The following is a 23,498-nucleotide window of genomic DNA, read 5'->3' on the forward strand; positions in this document are numbered from 1 at the left end:
AAATAGTAAATTTAAAACATTCTGCCCTTTTCATGGTGGTAAGTGATACAGAGATCTCAGCTCAGCAGGAGCTGGGTCCTGCCGTCCTAAAGGTGGAGAATCAGACAAACTTGTCAGCTCAAAATCCAAATGATGCTACTTATTCTGGTTCAGAATTCACTGAGCGAGAACCATTGTCCTGGCAAGGCTCAGTTTCTCAGTTATTCCTCAAAGCGAATTCAAAATATCAAGAATGGTTTCAAGGCTAAGCTTATTCTTGAACGCAGAAGACCATGCTGGAAGACGTACATGTTCGCAGACACCACTTCATTGCTGGCTGTAAATTGCCAGAGCAGCAGAAAGAATTGAGAACTGTTGCAGTTATTTGCGATCAGAAATAGGATGTGCTAAGACAAAGAGCTGGAAAAGCTGCAAAATGAGGAGCTCTCTTCAAAAAGGTTGGAAGAGACATTTGTCATTTAAAACAAAAATTGAAGACTTCTAAGGGGAAAAATGGCAGAATAACCTTAGAATAAGAGGTATTAAGGTACTAAAGGGAGTAACCTTTAAAGCCTGCCTACAGAATGGATCCCCGAAGTCCTGAATCATAATAGCAGAGGGGAGGAAGAGAGCCTTGAAATAAATGAGCATTACTCCAGAAATCTCCCAGAGATGACAAAAAGTGCAGAAGTTTCATGCTAAACTATTTTATTTCTATGATAAAACCTGAACTCTTAAGCAGCCTTGAGTGTGAGAGGAAAGAAGAAAGAAAGGATAATAGGAGGGGAAATAAATCTCTTCTGTTAAATGCATTCAGCAGTGTAGCGATAGGCATAGGATTACGCTCAATTTAATCTCAATGGATAACACAGTCCAGGATATTATCTGCAGTTTCCTCAAAAACCTCCTCTGAAACACAGCTTTTGCATTCCTTTCTGCAGCAGTAGCTCTGCCCTGGCTGTGCAACTTACCACAGCACTCTGCTGTTCGGTTTGGCCATCTGCAAAAGGGCCTTGTGACACCACACAGAAATAACAGTTTAATTTGAGGGACAAACAGAACAAATGAACAGGGAGACAGGAGTTCAGCTCTGGTTAATTTGCATGGAATCCATCAATAAAAACCAGAAGGTGCTTGTTAACCAGACAGGAAGAGATAGAAGGGAATGCAGGATGACCTACCCAAAAATCAGCTATTTGCCTTCACCTTACTTTGTGAAATTTTTGCAAAGCTGAAAAACCGTTCCCAGTTTTGCAAAAATAGGTTGCAATATTGGATTTGTAAACTTGCGGATTAGCATACCTCAAAATGTGCAATCCAGAGGGATGGGGATAGGCTCCTGGCTGCTCTACCTGACGATGCTCACTGCATGCAGTCACTGGGAATGGGTGATCCTGGTGGAATTCAGGAGCTGTTTGATGTGAATTCACTTCTCTCACCCATGTCAGTGAATACTCCATGGCAGGGTTACATCCCCTAATATCTCACCCCCGACTGCCTCATTTTCCCAGCTTCTTCTAAAGTTAATACCCAGATACTGGACCAAGAATATTTTATATGATCTGCTAACACAGTGCCAAGCATGGGATAGACAAAATAGATTAAGAAGATTAGTTTTAGTTTTATGGCAAACTTCCTACAGGTGCTTAATTAACAACATTATAACGGCTAATCACTTGGTGGTTCCTACCTCCACTCATTTTCTCGGTGACACAAGGGCATGCGATAGGGGTGAGTGGCTGTACCATGTCTGCTTGTGATAATCTGTCACTTCACAAAGGGCTGTGGTGCCATTAACTGGGTTAATTGGGTTCATAATTGTTGCCAATCTGGACATCTGTGCTCAGCTGCTGCCACTTAAGAAGAAAAAAGAAACTAAACATGAAATGCTGTGGATGAGAATTTTGCCATGGATAGTTCTTACATCCCCAAGGAGTCTCAGAGGGAAAGAAGATGTACAGAGGATGTGTATTGGCCTCTTGGCTGGCAATATTTTCCTAATTTCAGAAGTTATTTCCAGAAAATAAGTTTCCAGAGTGTGATCCCCCAGTTTCCCAGAACAGATGTGGGGAAATTTCTAGGTAAATAAACTGGACTGAAATGTAAATGAGGTTTAGCCAAAAAAAAAGAAAAAAGAAGAAGAAAGAAAAAAAAAAAAGAAAATATCAAGGGAATTCTTTTAGCTGGTAAAATATATATTTTAAAGAAATCTTCAATATTGAAAACTTCTCAAGTTCACCACATTACCTTTTACAAAAAAAAAAAAATGCTGGGAGGAAGAAGTTATTGTTTTCTGGCTCACAAATCAGAAATGCTCTCTCCCTCTTTCCAACTAAAATGGGCATAGGATGAGGAAGCTTTAATTACTAAGCATAATAGCAGATTTACAGGTAAATTGTAATTTAACTTAGTGTATGTATTGAATTAAACAGCATTCTGTGAAAACTCCCAACTAAAGTCAATATTATCAACAAAAATAGAGAGGGGTTTTGGCTTTTTCTTTCCCTGTAGCTAACGTTTAAAGTATAACTGTTCTCTCTGATTGACGTTACATTTTAGATGAGTTTTTTTTTTTTTTTTCTTTTTATCTGCTTTAGAGAGTGACTCTATGCTATTTCATGGGATTAGTGATTTAAGTAATGTGAGTAGGTTGGTTGTCATGATTAGCAGAAGCTAAAGCAAAGCAGCATTTGCTAACTGCAGAGAATTGAGACAATGTGGCCAGCCACAGCGGCTTATTAAATGCATAATGAGCTCAGGCAACTTATAAAAGGAATCAAAATTCTGTAACACAGGGAAGCAAAGTTCCTAAGTACCAGCATATTCCTACAAGACTTTGAGGTGACATGAGATTATTATGAAATATTTAGTGAACAGACACTTAATTGAACACGTGAGTATGGGAAAAGAAATTTAGGACAGCAAGTTTTTTAGAGAAGAATTTCAAAGGCTGGCTTTCAACAAGCCAATATTTGCACCGTGATGTTGCTGGGGTGTTCTGCTTGGGAACCAGCCCCTCTTCTTTCATCACAAACCATTTTTTCCAGCCACTGAAGTATCACCATTTGAATCTGTATATTGCTTCTGGAGATCTTCTTTAGCCCTCTGTCATCTACTATACTTATATCATATATTCCCCCAGCATCATAATATTCCCACTTTAATCAGACCCTGCTTTGATTTCAGCTGCTATCCTCCTGACTTTGCCTTACGGACCTTTCTCTCTGCAGCTGCTGTCTCTCAAAGAGATCGCAGCACGCCTGCCTCCAGCCTGCCCGATTCATTTGATGAGCTTGCTACTGGTCTGCAATGTAAAACAACAATGTTTTCAGCAATTCTTTGCTTGTTGATTCCTGCAAAGCTTACCTGCATGGTAAGCTCTGATGGCTTACCTGCATCTTCCTGCACATGCACTGCCTCCAATGAAATTAGATTTGGTTATGTGGGATTTACGTGGCATGTATCTAAAGAGATACAAATCTTTATCTTTGGAAAATGAGGTGCTGTTTAAATACCAACTATGTGGGCAGAGGATGTAAATCTCATCAGACAGTGTAAGAAATTGGAAACTGCTGTAGGCAAGTGAGAGCACTGCCAGAGCATCTTTATCAGGGTTATCTGTTTGGGGGTTTTCCTTGCAATCAGGCAAGAGGCTCCCCATTTCCATCAAGTTGCCAACACCCCATTGTTTCTCAAGCACAACAGTACTTGTGTTATCCAGTCGAGCAGAGAAACACCCCTGATGCCAGGATGCTGCAGGGATCCTGCTGCTTTATGATCGTGCTTTACAACTACAAAGTGGATGTTCCTCCTGCCTCCCAAACTGCCTGTGGCTATCTGGGGGCACAAGGTGAGACTTTATAGAGCATGGCACAATGTTTAGATTATGCCATCCTCTGAGAAGGCAAAGAAGTAAAAGATGGTGTGATTGCTGCTGCTGCAGACTCAGAGTTGCATAAATCCAGACTTCTGGTCCCATTTATGCAGTTAACTTGCATGGCACCTTCCCAAGAACCTCGAATCATTTGCACATTCTGTCATGATCAAAACTCCCCAAAACATTGTGCTGAGAGAGCTCTCCTAATGCAGGGCAGAGAGGACACAGGGCAGCCGTGACATACCAGCCACGCCAGCCAAGGCATGGGGGTGACAGGCACGGCACATGAATCGGTGGAAAACAGCAAGCCTGCACCTCGCACTGAGTATTAACAAAATTCAGGCATCACCCCCTTTCCGTTCCTCACATATCTTCAAAAATCCTGTTCTCTAATGAAATTCAGATTCTGGAATTGCTGATGGTCTGCAAGCAAAAGGAAAATATTAATTTAGCCCAGACTCCATAGCTTTGTGCTTATTAGGCAGTTCTCCGATTTGGGGAAATAAGCGCTATCTCGGGGTTTTTTAACCATGTTTCTCCAATAGCAATGAAAAAGTTTTTTTCATTTCCTTTTGTGGAGAAATATATACAAGCTAGGCTAGAGGAAGGCCTCAGTTCATGTAAAATGTAGGAAGATATAATGGAAGTTTCACAATACCTTTTCAAAGTACCCTAATACACATTAGGCAGACTATTTTAGCTTCTGAATTCTTTAAGCCTTTCCGTGACTTTCAGTTAGAAACTTGTGAAATATGCTGTTTTTATGATTAGAGCACTGTCATATATAGCTTTGACTTCACTCATTCATTTAGCAAAAAACCCTTTGTCCAGCCAAAGAGAATAATCCCATCTCTGCCTGCTTGGGGAACGTCTGCCTCCGCTCTTTGGCTGGCCAGCCAAAACTCAGGGAAGAGCGTGCCACTGATCTTTCATTTTCATCCTATTCCTCCCAGCTCACAGTTAAACAAATTATTTTAAAATAACCAGCCTGAAGAACTCATTCACCAGCAGCTGATGGAAGAGAATTTCCTGTTTGCACAGAAGATATTATTCCAGAAGGAAAGTGGCAAAAGAGACATTACAATTCACTTAGAGACACGCTCACATGCCAACAAAAGCACTGCCAAGTGCAGTCTTGGATTTCCATGAAAACGGGGAAACTGAGTGCTTTGGGTACTGCGATGGGACAGTGCCTGGTCAGGGGCTTGAATGCAAGCCAGAATGGATCCCCCTGCAATGAGATAGCAGAAATGTTATCACAAAATGTGCACTGCACTCTCTCCGGATTCATAGGCCATTAGAAAGAAATCTTACATGTGTTGTTTTGTAATGATGCTGGACTTCCATTATCTTGCTCCAAATACACAGGTCAGCCAGCAGCAGCATTCGAGGGAACAGGAAGCAGTCCTTAGCTCTTATCTCCAGAGGATTTGTGCCTTTCCTGCACACACAGTCCAATACACGCTTGATTTTAAAAGAAAGCCTTCGGTTTAAGCTGAAAAGGGAAAAAAAATATTTGGGTTAATAATTCTGGGCTTCTTCTCACAGTAAATTCTCTACTCAGAGGAAAAATAGTATGGTCAAAAGGTAGCGAATTAGCTGTAAAGGGCAGATTTTGACCTGATAAAATTGGCGTGGCTATTTAGGGAGCAAGATTTCATTAGAGTTGCTATAGCAATTGGAACAGTTTGGCAAAACCTAATGAAGGATTATGATAGAAATAGAGAAGGCTATAAGCCATCAAAGCTATAGAAACAGAAGCTTCAGAGGTTTCTGAGCAAAATCCCTCTGGAAGTACACTGATCTCCCTAGAAGATATCACACTCATTTCAAACATTTCTCTGGGGGATTCGCTGAGCAATGACTGCAATACAAAATGGAGTGCCCTCTCCACTGCAGAGTTATTCGTGGATTTTCTCCTCCGAGAAGCACACTTTATTATTAAATGCTTTATAATAAAAATACTTTGCACTTGCATGGCACCTCTCCTCACAGAGCGGAGCAGAAGTTACTCCCGATGCTGTGTTAACCTCCTCAGCACAGTACCAGGTACGTCCTGTGGCTGAGCAAACGGAGCTGGAGACACAAAGTGGCTTCACTCCAGCCTCCCCAGGGATGAGGCAGGGATGTGTACATGAAGGGAGGCTCCCAGGTGCCCAAATAAACCTCAGGTGCTTGAGCAGGGGTGCAGCAGAGCTCTCACCCATGCGAGGTGCCCTGATGCTGGGCACACACTGCAGAATGACCTCTGGCTCTGGCTGAACTCCCACTGTACTGCAATGTCTCTCCACGGTGGAAAATCAAAGCTGCCGTCCAGCAGGATGCTCTCCCCCAAATGCTGTGTGGGGCCCGGAGTGTTGCTCAGCAGCTGCACAACAACAGGCATTTATTCCATACTGTGATGCTCAGCACAACCTCTCCCACCAGGGGAGAGGCTTTTCCCTCTGATCTGAGACTGAGAAGGAGACTTACCCCTGAGGCAGCAGAACACACACGATGGGCAGCCACCCCAGCACTCACCGAGCTGCTCCAGCCTCTGCTGCTCACCCATGGCAGCAGCAAGGGAAGAATGTGCCCTGCATCGCCTCCAGCTCTCCGTCCATCCAAGAGCACATTGCTTTTGCCTCTGCTTTCACTCAGGGTCCTGGTTTCCTATAAAGGAAAAAACTATAGTCAGCCTTTGGGATGAAGAACGGCACTGATCTTAGGTGCAGGATTTTAGGATCTTGGATGTATTGAGTAACCACAACAGTCAGCTGCTAGTGAGTGAGAATGAGCCTAAGCACCAAAAAAAATGTTTTTTTGTTTTGTTTTTTTTACATTAACTTCATTGCTGGCAGGAGAAAAAAAAAAAAGAACTTTAACACACCGGAGCCTTGACATGTCATGTCAGTATGCTAACTGCTGTGGTATCTTTACATCGCTTCTGAAAAATGACCCTGAGACTGCCTTTGTCAAACAGATGCAACAACAGGCAGAGAATCTGCTTGCTGGTGCCAGTGCAGAGGGCACAGTATTCTCAACAATTTGCTGATGGCTGTGCTGAAACTTTGGGTGATGTCCAACTTAAACCAAAGCCATTATTCTACCAGGTACAGCTTTAACTGTAGTCAAGAAATAAAGCTCTTGTTTTCTGACTTGGAATATGTCTGATGTTGAAGTCCTATGTTATTTTATCCTTCCTTAAATACTTCAGAGCTAGAGCTAGAAAAAATAGTGAAGTTTTTATTTCTTAATTTAATTTTCTATTTTATTTTATTTTTTGCATTAGGGCCACAACCAGCACAGCTGGGGAAACCAGAGCAACATCAAACTGGGCCAGTAATTCATTGGAAAAGCCTGTATGTGGATTGGCCACCATCATGAATTTCCTAGCAAGATATAAAAAGGTACATCTGATACTCTTGTCTCCTGGAAAAGCTTCCTGCGATCTGCAGTAAGAGCAGCCTGGTTCAGTAGCACTTCCCAAGCCTCCTCCATGCAGCTGGAGAGGACGTCGCAGAGCTTGAGAAATGCTGGTTGAAATTCACAAGTATGAGCTTTTAATCTCCCTCCAGAAACTTTTTGTTGCTGTTACCTCTAATAACACCAGCTATTTCTCTTTGTCATATCAGATGTCTAATCCCTCTATCAGGTTTGAGTCCTCAGTTTAAATGCCATGCCATGGCATTCCCACTTAGCATTTAGGCTAAGGACTCAAACCTGATAGAGGGATTAGACATTCTGTATCACCGTGTTCCATATTCTAATATGTTTGAGGTCAGAAAATGATTTCCTTTGTGCACTTTTGGTTTGCTGCCTTTCAGTCTCAGTGAGAGTTGCTTAGTGCTTGCACGAAGAGATCAGGAGAATGGCATTTCCCAGCTGATACAAGAATATAATGTACTCTTGAGCAGAAAATGGAGAGGAAAACACATGCTTTCCATTTTGTGCAATTCATTCAGCTTTATCTATCACTCATATAACGGCCACCCCAAGCACATGCACTGCCTCTCTATCTAGTTGCATCACAGCTGGTACAACAAGGCTCAGCACTGAATGTCACTTCTGGAAGTGAACGTTGATAATTCATGTTTCACATCGTATCTCCTTTGTTCAAAAGGAATAATCTTAAAAGAGGTTCAGAATCTAATTCCTTCAGAAACAGACTTAATTCATGCAAGGGCATGAGCAAGCCCTAAAGAAGAAAATTGTGGCGGTGTGCATGTGAAACAGGGTTGTATGCTGATGATCTGCAACACTTTGTCCACTGAGATTACAATTTGTTGTCAGTTATAATATCCCTCTGGAATGATTGTTTTTTGTTTGTTTGTTTGTTTGTTTGTTTTCTGAATTAAAATTCTTATACAGTTATTCCAATGAAAGAGAAATGAGCCCCATTTATTGGATGGGCTACAGTTCTGCATCATAACATATTTCACTTTTTCTTTCTAGTTATATCTTAAGTCATTTTAGTTTTGGTAAAAAGCCATTTCAGGTCATTTGCAAACAAAATCTAACACTCAATACAAAGCTATCCTGATAGCACAAACACATTTCCTGAAGCATGAGGCAGTCTGAAGAAACAAAACCAAAAACTAGTGAGTTGGGAGAGAGAGGTCTTGGATTCTCTTCTTTGAAGGGGTGGAAAGGGAGCCTTTCCAGTGCTTGAGGTTAGCGAACTCAGCATGGGAGGTTTTTAGCCTGTTCCAAGAATGTCAGTGGTGGTGACTGAAAAACATGTGCACTAACCTCTGCATTCACGTAAAAATTCACCGAGCTGGTCCCACATCTGCTCCAAGGGGCGACACGGCAGCAGGCTCCTGGTGGGACAGAATCAGGCCCAGTCTGCTCTGAGAAGGGTTGAAAGGAAACATAAACGGTAACAATGGAAAGGAAAGCTGTGAATCCTCCCACAGCAGGCCACTCTAACTTCAGAATAGGTAAACACCAAATATGTGCTATTTTAGGGATTTAGATCTAAGCAAATATTTTCATTTTCATTCATATGATCACGAAACTCCTCAAAATTTATGGTCTTAAGTTACAGAAGAGTAACCACATGCCACATTATCATCTGAGAGCAAAAAAATCTTTGTGGACTGAGAGCAAATTTGCATGAATATTTGTTACAAGCAAAACTTTGAAAGCGTGAACAAAACAAATTCATTTGAATTCATACAGCTAACACAGTTCTGCTACGGCTGCAGGAACGTTTTCTCTCTTCCACCAACCCAGAAACCAAAGGAGAGTCAGGGGGGCCTCTGCTCCACCCCGTTTCTTCTGATGCTGGGCAGTGATTGATGAGAAGGTAGCTGCCTGCAGAAACAGCAATGTATCTCCCCGCTGATAAACTGCATGGGTGGGAAGCAGATGGACTGCCATGCAAGCAAGAAGACCTTGAGGTGACAACAGCTTTGGGCATGACGGGAACTACCCAAGCAGCTATTTTAAGACATTGAGCAATTCCTGTTGCTGGGAGCTGATGACATTGGGATTTGGAGTCGTTCTGCATCAGCTTCTTTAGCAACTATGTATGGTGTTTTTACATGGTAGTGGCTTGATAGAGAGTTGTTATCATGAAGGAATAAAAAATAAAATAAAATAAATAAAAAATAAAAAACCCTCTTCCATGGACTCCTGGCTTCATAGCAAAATGTGCTAGCACCACTCCCCACAGCCTTGACGTTTGGAGGCTGCTCTCACACCTCAGTATCTCTGCTTTCTTGCAAGGTCACTCATACAACAAAAAGGCTGAACACACCGAAGGAGCAGACGATTAAGGCAGGTATTCTTATGGGCCAGCATTAGCCCCATAACCCAATCTTTTCAGCCAGACTCCATACTCAATGAATGGCCGGCGTGAGTCGCCCACTTGAAGATGCTTTCTGTCTCCTCTGACCAGAGAGGTGTGCTGGCAAAGCCAGGCTCCCTTGGCAAAGCTTCTTCCACCTGGAGTGGCTTGAAAAATGCAAAGAAACAATGATAACAGCAGGAAAAGAAGCAGGAAGCCTTGATTCACTTAAAAACAACAGTCAGAGCATCTCCCAAACACTGTTCTTCGTTCTCCTCCTGGTAGTCACTCGCCGAGTTTCCCTGCTATTACTGTTCCCTCCTACACTTTGCGTGTCGGGTCACCACCGAGTAACAGGTTACAATATGCTTGGCACAGGCGGAGAAGCTGGGGTTGCACCATCAGACAGCCATTTTCTTATAACTTCAAAACAGCCAAAAATAAGAAAAAGTAGCATTTGGGGAAGTTTTCAACATATGGTTACATGAGCAAACTTAAAACATATGGGCTATCAAATGTGCTCAAGATGTGTAAGAGCCTGTTAAGTGATCACCAGTCAGTTATTGCACGAGATTTCATGCAACTAGCATTTCCTTTTCAGTTCCACAAGCAGTCCAGAGGTACTTCATCCATGGGAGAAAAATGAGAATTCACCTCCTCTAAAAGGTATTCATTAATATGTTGTCTGAGAATATGAACAGTAAGGAATTTACCATTGGAAGGATTTGTCATCTTTGGTTTTGGTGCTAAATAATATCCATTTGATACCAAATAGAAAAAAAAATCAAAATATGTATTTAATTTAACTTCATCCAGGATGCGCAGGAAAGCTGGTTCATCCATCCGCCCTTAAAAATGAAAGTGATAGCAGGTATGGTTGATTATATTGTTCCACTGGGAGACAGAAATAAACCTGAATGCAGAAACTTAAATCACCGCTTTCAATTTACTAAAACAAAACAACAGCTGAAAGAAATGTTGCATCTTCTCTTTTTATAGCAATATGCGATGTAAAAATGCAATTCATAACTGTGAATAAATAACTGATGATAGTAGATCTTTTGTAATGCCAAAAATTTGTTACACGAAGCTGCAACATTTTTACATCTGAGAACTAAAATGCTTCCTTTTGCCTTAAGTATTACAGTGAACCATAAGAAATTATTATCTTGGAGGGTGAAACTAATGTGTAGCTTGTAAGAGGATGACACTACATCTTTCCTATAACACAATCCAAAATAAAGATGTCCATGGTAACTTAGGCATCAGATAGGCACCAAGGTAGCTGCAAGGAGATAGGATGGCAACGTGGATTTTAGTGTCATTTGTAGATTACGAACAATTTCTATGGGCAAGCCAGAACAGTTCCCAGCACAACTTGCTTAGCCTTATCATTTCAGCAATAAAGTTCAAAATAGATCTTTTTTTTTTTTTCTTTTTTTCTTTTTTTTCCCATATAATTTTCACCCCTGTCCCTCCAGCTTTGTTTTTGCCATTGTCCTAGGACTTGCCATCTTCTTCTGGTAGGAGGTGAATGCAGATGTTGTCCTTGCCCTTCAGCTTCGCTCAGCTCCAAGTGCTCTCTATGATCACTTCAAAAATGTCAGCTATGGTGTTTATGTCAGCACTACTAAATCAAGGGATAGAAAATAAACTGAATTTCTCCAGCCATGCACCTGAGGTTCTCTGATCTCACTGCTGAAAATCTGACCCTGACCTAGTAAAGGCTCACAAATGATTCACACAGAGCACGTCTCTGGTGGGTGCTCTGGATGAAATTGTTCCCTTCTCTTTCTCACCTGGAAATCAAAAATCATACCAGTGACCAGGTATCATGGGGGTTTGAAGGAAAAAATAATACCAGAAAAAAAAAAAAAAAAAAAAAAGGAAAAAAGTATTTTTATAAAGAAAGCACAGATGTGTTGGAAGGAGCCTAGTCCCCCTAGGGCAGCAATCCCTCTGCAAGCAAAGATTAAACCATCTCCTGTGTATCTGTACCAGCTCCAGAAACTAGAGATTCTTTCAGCAAATAGTGTGCAATTTCTGCCAGGTTGTCTTCCCTGGGGAGAACAGCTGGGACTTGATACCCTTCAGTGAGCCGTTGCTTACAGGGTTCATTAACACTTAGAAAGAGTGCATAAAAGTTTCTATCTCGCCTCTGACACCCTGCCCACGGGCACTGTCTGTCCCTGCAGACCCCCACTGGCCCCAGCCCCACGCAGCACTGCGCTGTGGTGAGAGCAGCATCAAATCCGGGCTGGAAATAGGCAATGAGAACAAGAGGTTATGCTGTTTGGAAGTGGCACGGCCAAATTGCATCTAGTGCATCTGTCTGTGACTGCCATTTCTCCATTCTCACCTGTGTGTGGGCCACGCATCCCTCATCACCTGGTTGCTCCCATTTTTGGGTGCTCAGCACCTCCAGGCAGTGACTTTTTCCACGTGCAGACCAAGATGGGGCCCAGCTCAGCTGCCCTCCAGCCACAAGCACGACACAGAGGAGTTTAATAAAGGCCGGCAACCTCTGATGGAGCACCTCTCCCCCAGGTAGGCAGGGACTTGCACCGCCATGTGCAAGCGCTGAAAAAAGAAACACAAACAGAAAGCTTTCAGGCAGGAGAAACCACGTCCCATATTCTTCGAATCTGCTTCATATTATAAATCACCGGTGAAGGTGATAAATGTGTGCACTTAAAACAAAATACACGCTCTGCGCAACGGGGCTGTTCAGCATAACAAAGCAGCCTGAGGGCAGCTGAGCTAAAACAAGCGTATTGCTCTTACTGGCATTTCTCGGGGTCTAGGCGAGCGTGCAGCAGCAGGGTTTCCCAACCCGCTGCTCGGTTTCGGCTTCTCCCTGCTGCGTGTGCCTGCAGAATTGCACAGGGCAAGGTGCTGGGTGTGCGAGGCTTCCCCAGGACCCAGCCTACAAAGCTCGCTGCAGGCTGGCAGTGGCGCTCGTCCCTCTGCTACAGGCGCTCCCCACGAGCTCCTTCACCTCGTTCCCTGGAGGGTTACGTGATGGGAGCAATAATTATCTGGTTCTGTCGGCTGCTGTTTGCTTTCTGTATTCCATGCAGGGCTTTTCTTATGACAACGTCTTTGCTAATGGACAGCCCTCCCTGCTGCCCGTGTAGAACACCTCGCCCATTACACCTGCTAGACGGGGTCTGGCACCACACGGCAAACAACATGGAATTAAACCTTAGCTGTAAAGTAAGCAAGTCTTATTACACCCAATTTTACAGTTGGGTAAACTTACATACTGGAGACATTTAAATGACTTTCTGCAGCTTTACAGAATGAGATGGCAAAGGCACAGAGCCTGGAAAAGTCCAGTGCTCAGTCACTGCTCTGCCTCCCCCCGCCCCGTGAGAAAGCAAATTTATTAAGCGTGTGGTTAACGTTAAGCTTACAAGCAAGGGGGCATTAAGCCATTACGAAGCTGCCTTCCTTAAGCGCACCAAAAACCTGCTGCCAGCACCGACAGGATATTCATCGTGCCTTCCCCCACCCCTGCGGTCCGCAGGCAGAGGTGATTTATCACCTGGCGCTGAGACATTCACTGCTCCTGACACAGGTGGAGGAAAGCGCGCTGGGTCGGGGGACACCGGGGACCTGTTTGACCCCAAAACTTAAAGGAAAGCAACCGTAAAGCAAGTAAAGGAATAAAAAGCACTGTTAGAAGAAAGACAGTGCTGCAAAAATCACCTGTCCCTTGTAGGGATACCAGGTGGTGGCTTCCTTTACAAGTTGTCTCCAAAGCCTAGGTACTAGGTGCAAGCACCAGGAAGCCAACAGCTGGGAGATAACCCTATGAGGAGATGCAGAGGAGCACCGGGGAGCAGATGACCCTGTTTTCTAGGGGTGGAACTAGTTCTTTGATTGGTCATGGGGCATGGCTTTGGAATAAACAGATGCATTTCCCTTTCTAACTGCCCAGTTCTTCTCCTGGTTCCATCCCACAGCTCTGTGGTCTCACCTGCTGTCACAGCCCAGGTCACAGGAGTTGCCACCAGGTTACAAACGCTGGATTTCCATTGCTGGCAAAAGGAAGCAGAGGGAACTCAGAAAAGCAGCTGAGGAAAACAGTCAACAGTGGGGAGCTTTAAAGCCAGATTATTCCAAAACCAAGACACTGATCCACCGGTGCGGGTGGAAACTCCCTGAGATGGGAGAACGTTCTCCAGCTTAGCCCGGAATGTGCAGAGTACGCAGCATGTGTGGAGCCAGGCTCTCATACCTCATTTCAGCAATAATTAAGAACCTATGACACTGGGAAAACAAGAACTAATTAAACACTAAGAGAAGGGAGGCCACTGTGTAATTGGGCTAGGGATACGAGGCCAGGCTAGGAAGGGTTGGGGACCTGGTAACAATTCATCCTTCAAGCCTTCTCCTCATGCCCAGCTCTGGATGTAAAGCACGTGAATGAGGTCGTGGCCGAGGAGCTGCGTTTGTTCCCGCTGGCTGTAGCATACTTCTGCCATCCTAATTGAGTTTTGTGCTGAAAATACACTTCTTCTGGAGGAACAAGAAAGGGGAAGGACAACTCCTGGCTGTCTTCCAGGAAGCTTGAGTCATTTCAACATCATCCTGAGAGTTAGACACTAAAATGAATTATAAATGGACCGATTTTGAACCGCTTAATGGAGGCTTGTACAAGGTAGAGTGGGGATTCCAGGTCTCCTGCCAGCTGGGACAGAAGCCTTAGGGGTGCTGTGCATTTTATAACTCAGGAAAAACTCATTTGGGATTCCTTGCCGACAAGGTGCCCATGAGCCAGATGATAGTCCTTTTACTTACAATGACATAAGCCTGAAATAAGTCCACTAAAGCATGTGAAGAGAGAGGGGAAAAGAAGCAGCAAGAAACCAGGTCCCAGTGATAACTTCGGTGCTCTGTGGAGTGGGGGGGTGAACCCCACTTTGATTTTCAATCAAACCCAAACGTAGATGGGCAAAGGAGGCTTATGCAAATATCATCTCCGAGCTTGAGCTCTCCCTTCTTGTTCCATGTGAGGTGGATTTAAGGAAAATCCCCAGAATTTTGTCACCTAGCAGGGCCGTTTGGACTGGTGAGGGCACGGGTGATGCGTTAAATAGGGCTGCGTCTTGTGCCGGCCCCAAATCTCTCGGCACTCATCATTCCCATCGACTTCTGCTGGAGCTGTGGGGCCAGCTCTTTGGAAATAATCACGCAGAAGTTATTCTACCAAGGACAGCTGCACATCATGCTATTACAATTTTCCCCCCACTGACTTAATAAAGGGTGGATGAGGAAATGTCATAGCATCTAAAGAAAAAAAGCCACTGTTGTTTTTGGAAGCGTGGCCCATTTAGGTGGGCGCTCAGTCCAACTCCCCAAAGTGCATTTTGAAGCCTGAGGTGACATTGCATCCCGAATAGGACCTGTCTCTTAAATGCCATCTCGATGCGTATTACACAAAGGAACGAGCTATTTCAGCACGTGAACTTTACAACTAGAAAAATCAAGCACGTGTCAGTACTGCTGCAATTTCATCTGCTCCCTGGTCTCCACAGCATATGGTCTGATGGTGCTATTCCATTTTCTGTCCCTGGGAGAGCAGTTTGAAACTGAGAGAAACAGCATGGTACATTTGAGTTTATGGGGTATTAAAAGGGCTACAGTGAATGGTAACCAAGGCACGGAAGTGAATTATTTATAGTGCAATTGCACTTTCTCCTAAACTACCCTTCAGACAGGTCAAGCCTCGGACATACACATTAAGACCTTGTTAAATCCAAAGTCAAGGCAGTATCCTACAATGGAGACATCCCAGTATTAAATTAAATTGTGCTCAGGTAAAAATCTTTCAAAATTAACACTCAGGGAAAGACATCACTCAGTTCCTGGCTTAAGGACACACATTTCATGTAAAACTCTCTTTATCTGATTTATTTCCCTTTTTGGGTGGGATCTCCTACATAACATGACCTAAGGAGAAGATCTCTCTTAGGACAAAAAGGTACTCAGTTTTTTCATCGTGGTAATGCTGAATGTACAAGTTCTCCAAGACATCCCTTTGAGCTCAGGTACCAGCCAGGTCCACAGAAATCTGTTTTGCAAAAAAAAACTGGAGCCAGTTCTGCACTGCAGAGAGCTGCAGCGAATTGCTGCACTACTTTTGTGCTGCTACTATAGGGCCGTTGCAGGTAGCCCTCCCAGGCGGGCAGGGGGGATTTGGGGCCAGAGGAGGGCTCCTGCTACCAACACAGAACCCAGACTCTGCTCAGCACCCTGCAGAGCCTCTGTTTGCGGGCAGAGCCTGCATTCGCCAGGCTGGCAGCGAGAACAATAATTGCCTGGCCAGTAAATCGTGATCCCTATGAAACAGGTACTACAGAAAAGGGATAAGAACAGACCAAAGAAGAGGGTTTGCCTTTCACAGGCTACAGTTCTCCAGGAAACGTTTATATAAGGAATTACTTCTCCGCCTACATTTTCTATCCAATTTCAGCCGGTCACGGCTTGTCTGCAGCCCGCGGGCAGCTCTTCCAGGCCCTGAGGTTAGATTTTGGAGCAGGGCTGGACACCACCGCTGCTCTCCTTCCCTCACATCCCAAGGCATTTTCACAAAATCCCATCCTACCTGGTCCGTGCCCAGCTCGAAGGATGCAAGTGGGGCTTTGGCCACCCAGCCCCTTGTGCTACAAAAAGAAGGGGACCCGGCTATTCCCGCGACGAGAGCCAGGTCCGCGCACAGCCCTCCTCTGCCTTGGCCAGAAGCAAGCAGAGCAGAAATACTGTCTCAGCAGTAAACTAATGAGTGCATATTTTTATGAGACTTGATAGCACATTAATTGATTTTATTGCAATTTATGGCATTTGCATAATGATGTGAGTCAATATGAAGATAGTGAAGCGGGAGGTTATAAAAAGCATCTCAGAGCCTCATTCTCAAGGAGCAGAGTCCAGTCCCAGTATTTTCACATCTCAGTTTTCTTATTTTGGTCATGCTGTTGTTTTGCATAACTTTCTGAAGCCCGCAGCAGCATTGTGCCGACAGGCTGACTACAAATAGCATCTAACAGTGCTACCTAGGAAATATCTGATATCATCAACAGATTGATTAAATCTGTAATTACAGGATTTTTAAACCAAGATACCAAATTTGCATTATTAAATCCCTCTATCTAGAGCTTCTCCATCAAACCAGCAATCTTTCTTAGATAACAGCCACGGGAGAGGTGTCACTTGTTTAGGCCAGCTGACTGCATTGCTCTTTTTCTCTTTGCTTCCCATGTCTAGGCAGTTGCAGTGGCACACAGCGACACAGCCCTGCTGCCTACCTGCACCAGCTCTGCCATGAACCTTCGGTCGTGCTCTGGCACCAGAGGCCCAAACCATCTCAGCATCCAATTCACAAGACACAAAGGTGATTAAAGGGATAATGTTATGACTTAAATGCAACTAAAAATCTTGTTACCGGTGAGCAATTCCTTAGATTAAACAATAAGGAAGAGCTTATATGTTGAATCGATGCGACGAGGTTCCATTTGAATGGAAGGCGTTATTAGAGCATTTTTTTCCAGCACTGATGGCACAGCAGCCCGGATCCATAACTGCATTAATAGCAGTGCTCAGTAAGCTCAGCCTGGCCAGCACGATGCGAAAGGACTGCTAACTGGGAGCCTTGCCCACGGACACCCCTTGTGAGAGGCATTTCTGCCTTGGCAAAAATCAAACAGCCCCACGCAGGGTGGGTTTCCAGTGTGCATTACAGCCCCTGGATCCATTCAGTTCTGTATCAACAGGATTACACCAGGACAGATTTCTTTTTTTTCCTAATGGACTCCAACAAATGTGGATGGTTGGAATGAGAATTCTAATTATAACGAACAACAAAAAAAGCTGCAATTACTGCTTGTTAACAAACTTGTGGTACTAATTAGACTACCTTTCAGCAGAAAACATTATACCTTGATGTAGTGTTATTACTATTATTACCATTCATCCTTTCTAGACTCTCTGGATCCTGTCCCACATACAAATATCCAACGGGTCAGAGCTTTAGTAAACAAACTCCCGCAGTACTTCCATGCCACATTTCAGCCCAGGGATTGTTTCTAGAATACCAGCAATTAAAGTAATTTAAGTAATAAAAGACAAAAGAAGATGTAGGAATTAATCAAGTCTAGATCAAATCCAAATAATTTGGTTGTTTATCCAAGGGCGTAAATACTGTTTTGGTGCTAACACCACACCCGTACCTGGAATATGGCATTGCTTGAAAGTAAAAGCAGCAAGGTCAGTCCTTGGGCAGAGCCCTTGTCTCGTACCCCACTAACTTGGAAGGACACCCAGGAGAATAATGCACGAGATCACCTGAGTATAACCAGCTCTCACAGCAAATACCACGTCACCGTGTTGGCGAGGCCTGCAGAGGAGAACATCTTGTACCAAAGACCACGAGGGGACAGGCAGGATCTGCCCAGCGAGCGACGGGCACATCTCGTCCTGCTGCAAGGGGACAGTGCGCAGCCACCAAGCACGCACCACCTGCATCCCAGCCAGCTCGCCCATTTCTGTGCCGGGAGCTTCATATGATCAGACAATTTTGTCGCAAATTAAGCTGCCATCTTAATTAAATACAGAAGTTGAGTGAAGCCCAGAACTACCATTAGTCAATACTTGGGCTTGCTCTTCCAACTATCAGTCCAAAAACACTTTTAATCTAATAACCCTCACAGCATCCATGTGACCTAAACAGGTCTCATTGCACTCATTTCACCGATGAGAAGTGCAGGCAACAAAATGTGTCAAAAAGTGACAATCCACCACAAGCCCAACTTCAGGTTAGGTCATTTAGCAGAAGGGGAGCTGGGACAGAAAGCAGAAACCCTGAGCGAGGGGAGGGAAACCCATCCCACAGCTCCGAGACAGGAGCACTTCTCCTTCCTCTCCCCTCAGAGCGGACGGGAGTCTCAAGTCATTATGTGCCACGACTGGGTGTGCTTGTACTCTGCACGATAAAATTACATCTACAGATGGTCTAGACAAAAAAACATAGCTAATTTTAGCTTAGATAGAACCTCGTGCATGTAGCTGGGGAAATAAAATTAGATGCACTTTATGTAATTTCTAAATTATCTAGAAGACCTTACTCTGTAAATAAATATCAGCCAAAACCTAATCTTATGTTTGATACGATGTCGTTTAGTCTTTAGTTTTTTCATGAAATACCACACCTAGCAAAGAAGCATATTTTTTCTTTTTTGTACATCTACCCAGACACATTTAGAGTTGGGTATTTTTTGTCTATCTTGTAAAATCCCATTATCACACAGTAATGTGTCCCCAGTACCCTTTATAGATTATTTTTTGCTTTTCCAATTCCGTTAAATAATTAGTGGTAATTGCCCTAAGCAAATGGTTACCAAGCAATCCAATACTGTCAGTAAGCAATTTGTGCTTTTGAGATGCCCTTGTCTTCACACGCTTGTGTCAGCGGAGCCCAGAAGAGGACAGCCAATATGAACACACACTGCACCGCTCTCCAGATTCATGGAGGCAATTAGCAGCAGAATCCGCTTCAGTGCCTGCGGTTCTGGCACAGGTGAAAATACCGGAGAAAAATCTGTAACGCTCGCAAGCAGTTCTCAGAACTGCCAGGGTGGGAAGAGACTGTATCCGGAGAAAGATGCTTCACCTCCTCCGGCATGAGCAACAGCTGAATTTTCCAAAACAACCACAAAAGCTTCCAGCCCACACACTTATTTCTCAAAATACCAGATTCCCTGTTAATAATTGAAAAAGCAGTGCTGTGATTCTCCTCTGCATACGAGTCTCCTGTTAGTCTGAACTTTTGGTTTAGCATTTTATAGCACTTGAGCAAGCTAAAAATAAAAACAAAGCGGTGACTTTGAGTGAGAGAGCCCAAATGGGCTGTGCTTGCCTCAAATACTCTGAACCACCAACACCCGGTACATGAAAACAAAACCTGAGCTTTATTATGAGCACAGTATTGCAATTCGGGACCACGCAGCACAGCACTGACTACGCAGGCTGCTTTAAAGAGCCCAAATGGTGAACATCTGAGATTTTCAAGCCTGCTTCTTGTGAAAACAACAAAAAAATACACATTAAAGGCGATCACGTTTTTATGCCATTGCATACAACGCCAGAAATCCAGGCTTACCTAGAATACCTCTTCTCTGGGATTAATTATTTTTATTATGGACAGTGATCCTCAGGATCACTGTTAGCAGTCGACAGGTGTGAATGGTAAGTACAGTCTGTTACACTCCAGACAAGAGGCAATTTGCAGCTATTACACAGCGGTTTGCAGAATAATGATATTGTTTGCATTATTCAGTACCTTCCATATGAAGAATTCAAAGTTCTTTGCAAATAGGAATTCTTAAAAATCCCCTGTGTGGGATTTTTTGCAGACAAGCCAAGAGAGGCAAAAACTGCATCCGACTTCTTTGGAGAAGGCTGCACAAAGCGGCAGTGTCCCTGCTGCGACGAGGACTTGGGGTGCCATACTGGGGCTCAGCTCCCAGGACTGCTTATAAAATAGTGCATATCCTTCATTTATCACTACTGTTTTATGACTTAATTCCCCTATACTGCTCACCTATTGCATGATCACTTTTTTCCAGGTGTACAAATTCTCCACTGCATAAAATATGTTTCAGCAGTTTTCTGAAGGATATTAGCACTGGTAGTCCTTAAATAGCGTGGATTTTCAGCTCTGCCATGTGCTACTCTAATTTATGTTTTGACCCTTCAGCTCTTCAGAGATGAAAATCAAAACCTTCTAAGTGTACTGAATAAATTACTGTCTTTATAATAAAGATATGACTAATATAATTCTAGTCAATTCAGAATATTCTGAAGCATTGCTCATGGCACCGCTTCCAGATAAAAATAAATGTTCAAACAATTTCATACTTCAGCATAGTGATATCTCTGTGATGCATCATCCTGGATCCACACAATTATAAAGTAAAACTAAAGTGTATTTTAAAAGACCTTTTCCTCATTTCTCATACATGTAAAAGTCTCATCGCTCATGCATGCACGATCCCTGTAATTGCAGAAGTGGCATTGTAGCACTGCTGTTTTGACAGCGTATTCTAAGCCATTTTTCATTCTCAGGGGATTATTTCCCTCTCTCTCTCCTGTTTACTTATTGTTATTGTTTTTAAAGGCAAACCTAATAACCCATGATGCGCTGCTCCTAGGAACGCATGCAGATCTCCCTAACCACCACGGGGCAGAGCTCCCTGCCCCAGCACTGTGATGCTCACCAGAGCCGAGCCCTGTGCCCCAGGGGGCTCCACCACGCTCATGTCCCACCTCTGGGGCAAAGCAACTGCACTGAGAGACAAACCCAGAGCAGGCAACTTGCTCAGCGGGTGCTGTTGCCTCTGGTGTGGCTGATGGAGAAGAAAGGGACAAGTCCTTTGAAATCATCCAAATGCATGTACAGAGAGGGTAGTAACCAAAGGCACCTTCCCAGGTAGGTATCTCCACCTGCTCAGCACATAAGGCACAGAAAGTGGGCATTATTTCATGCTGATAAGCATTTCATAGTTGTAAGTCAAATCTCTCCTTTGGATTTCTGTAAAATCTTATCAAAATAAATAAGTCATTTATATGCGGGATCGTATAAACACTCTCCACTCTGTCTTTGTCTTCCTGCGAAACTGGCAGGCTGCACTTGCCTCTCAGTTGCCTGGGTAAACAGCTTGCTAATATAACCAATATATGTGATAATATTCCTAAAGCATCATTTTACAAAAGGGCAAAATTGTTTGACCCAAACAATTCCCAATATGTTTTATGTGTTACCATTGATAGAAATTTCTCCTGCCTTTCACTTTAGCACAAATGAAAAAAAAAAAAAAGCAACTGCAAAAAGCCCTTTAAAATGCATGCAATAGGAAAGGAAAAAAAAAAAAAAAAAAAAAAGGCAAATCTCCAGAAATTACTTTCTCATTGGCATGGGCAATTCTGAACACATCACAACTCTGAGAAGTTCTGGTTCTCACTTCAGAAACTGCTCAGATCTGAGAACATCCGTTTTATCTGAAGGTTGATGTGCCAGATCAGTGCCCAGCTCAGAAAGCCCGACAGGGAGATGTACAGAGGTACGTAGGTGCCTGGAAATGCAGATCGGCACCTCGAGGGATTTGAACCGAGCGAGAGCTAGGCTGGTTCTGTCAGCTGCTGTAAGATTCTTGTCGGGGCTTCGAGCAACCAGCAGCAAAACCTCCACAGAGCCTGGGGAGCTGGGCACAGGCTGTGGAGCGAAGCTGAGCTGAGTACACCCTTGGGTACAGCCCTGCTCACAGCCATGTGCCCCCCGCACAAAGTCACCCCCAGCCCAGCTCACCTGCAAGTTCAGCACCATCCACATGTCGGAGCAGGTCCTGCAGCTGCGAGGCCTGGGGACAAAGAGGAAAAATGTGAGTGGCACATATCCAGTGGGGTCCTGGAGCTCCGTCATCTCTCCAGGAGATGCCCCAAAAGGCCACTTGCAACATGGAAGCTCTTGGAGATGCCCACTGCATCCATGGGTCATCAGCTCCGGTGGGCACTTTGCTAATGGGCTCTGCAGGCTGGCGTTAGTGCACCTTAATGTCTTGGCCAAAGAGTGGGATTTGCATCACTTCATCCACTGTTAGGCAACTAGAATTTAACACGTCTATGTGGAGCAGGGCACTGGCTGTGCTCCCCGTCATCCTTGGCCCTGCCATCCCACTCTGCCTCGCCGCATGGCACAGGCACCCCTGCAGGTTCTGTGTGATGCAGGAGGTGACACGAGACCTGAAAATCCCACTGGTGCTTCACAAGTGTGTCAGCTGTAAAGAAAGACTGCGCAAATCTCCAGCAAGGAATACATACCTGTGCAGCAATCCTAAAACTCCTTGCTGTTGAGTGGTGGTCCTGTAAGGGCTCCTGATTTAGCAACAAGCCATAAGCCTGCCACTGCCTTTCCACTCCAGCACATCAGTGGGACGTTGCCAGTCAAAATCAGTTCAAAGTAATGAAGTGCCTCTCTTGCATTCGGAATACCAACTCAGCTCAGGAAGAGGCGAGGCTGTGCAATGACACCAGAGGGATAGCAGCAAGAGCACAGGGCAGCAATGGGGCAGAGGCAGCCCTTCGCACCCAGATTGGGGAGCTGGCACATTCCCCGTTACTTTGGGGCACAGACCAAGCAGCATCTCCTTTATTCCACACCAGATTTTTTTCCTGCTCCACGTGACCAAGAGCCTTGTGATATCTGGCTCACTCTTAGGAAAGAGTGAGCATCCGCAGCCCAGGACTCTGCTCCCTCCTCTAATTGTCAAGAACGCGTCTGTGCCTAAATCCAGGGCCGGTGCCAAATGGCTCTGAGTTTGCATTACTTTCAGCTGGCTGAGAAATCTTTATTTCTGTTTTATCTTTCCCACAATGTGTGCCACAGCCCAGAGACAGAAGCCTGGCAGTGAGGAGCCCTGCATCCCAATCAAGGGTCTGGCGTGGAGCAGCGATGTGCGGAGAATCCTGAAGAAGAAAACTATATAAATGCTAAGTACGGTTAACCTTCCTTCTCCCTACCCTGCAGTCTCCACTGAGGCAAATTTGTACACACTTAATTTTCATTAATAAAATCAATATGTATGCACTTGCACATGTACCGCTACAAATTACCTTTCAAAAATAATAATAATAATAAAAGGTCTGCGCGCGAGTCTCTTCCCCACAAATATATCCTTGGAAAACATTTTCACTGGCTGCATTTTTCTGAAGATATTCAGCCACCCAAGATCTTGAAATATTCTAATTCTGGTGCTAAACACAGTCAGTTCGTTTCCTGATTTATATTTAAATAAATGGCCTCATCTTTTT

This window comes from Oxyura jamaicensis, chromosome 13, assembly GCF_011077185.1.
Source record: "Oxyura jamaicensis isolate SHBP4307 breed ruddy duck chromosome 13, BPBGC_Ojam_1.0, whole genome shotgun sequence".
Lineage (NCBI taxonomy): Eukaryota > Metazoa > Chordata > Aves > Anseriformes > Anatidae > Oxyura > Oxyura jamaicensis.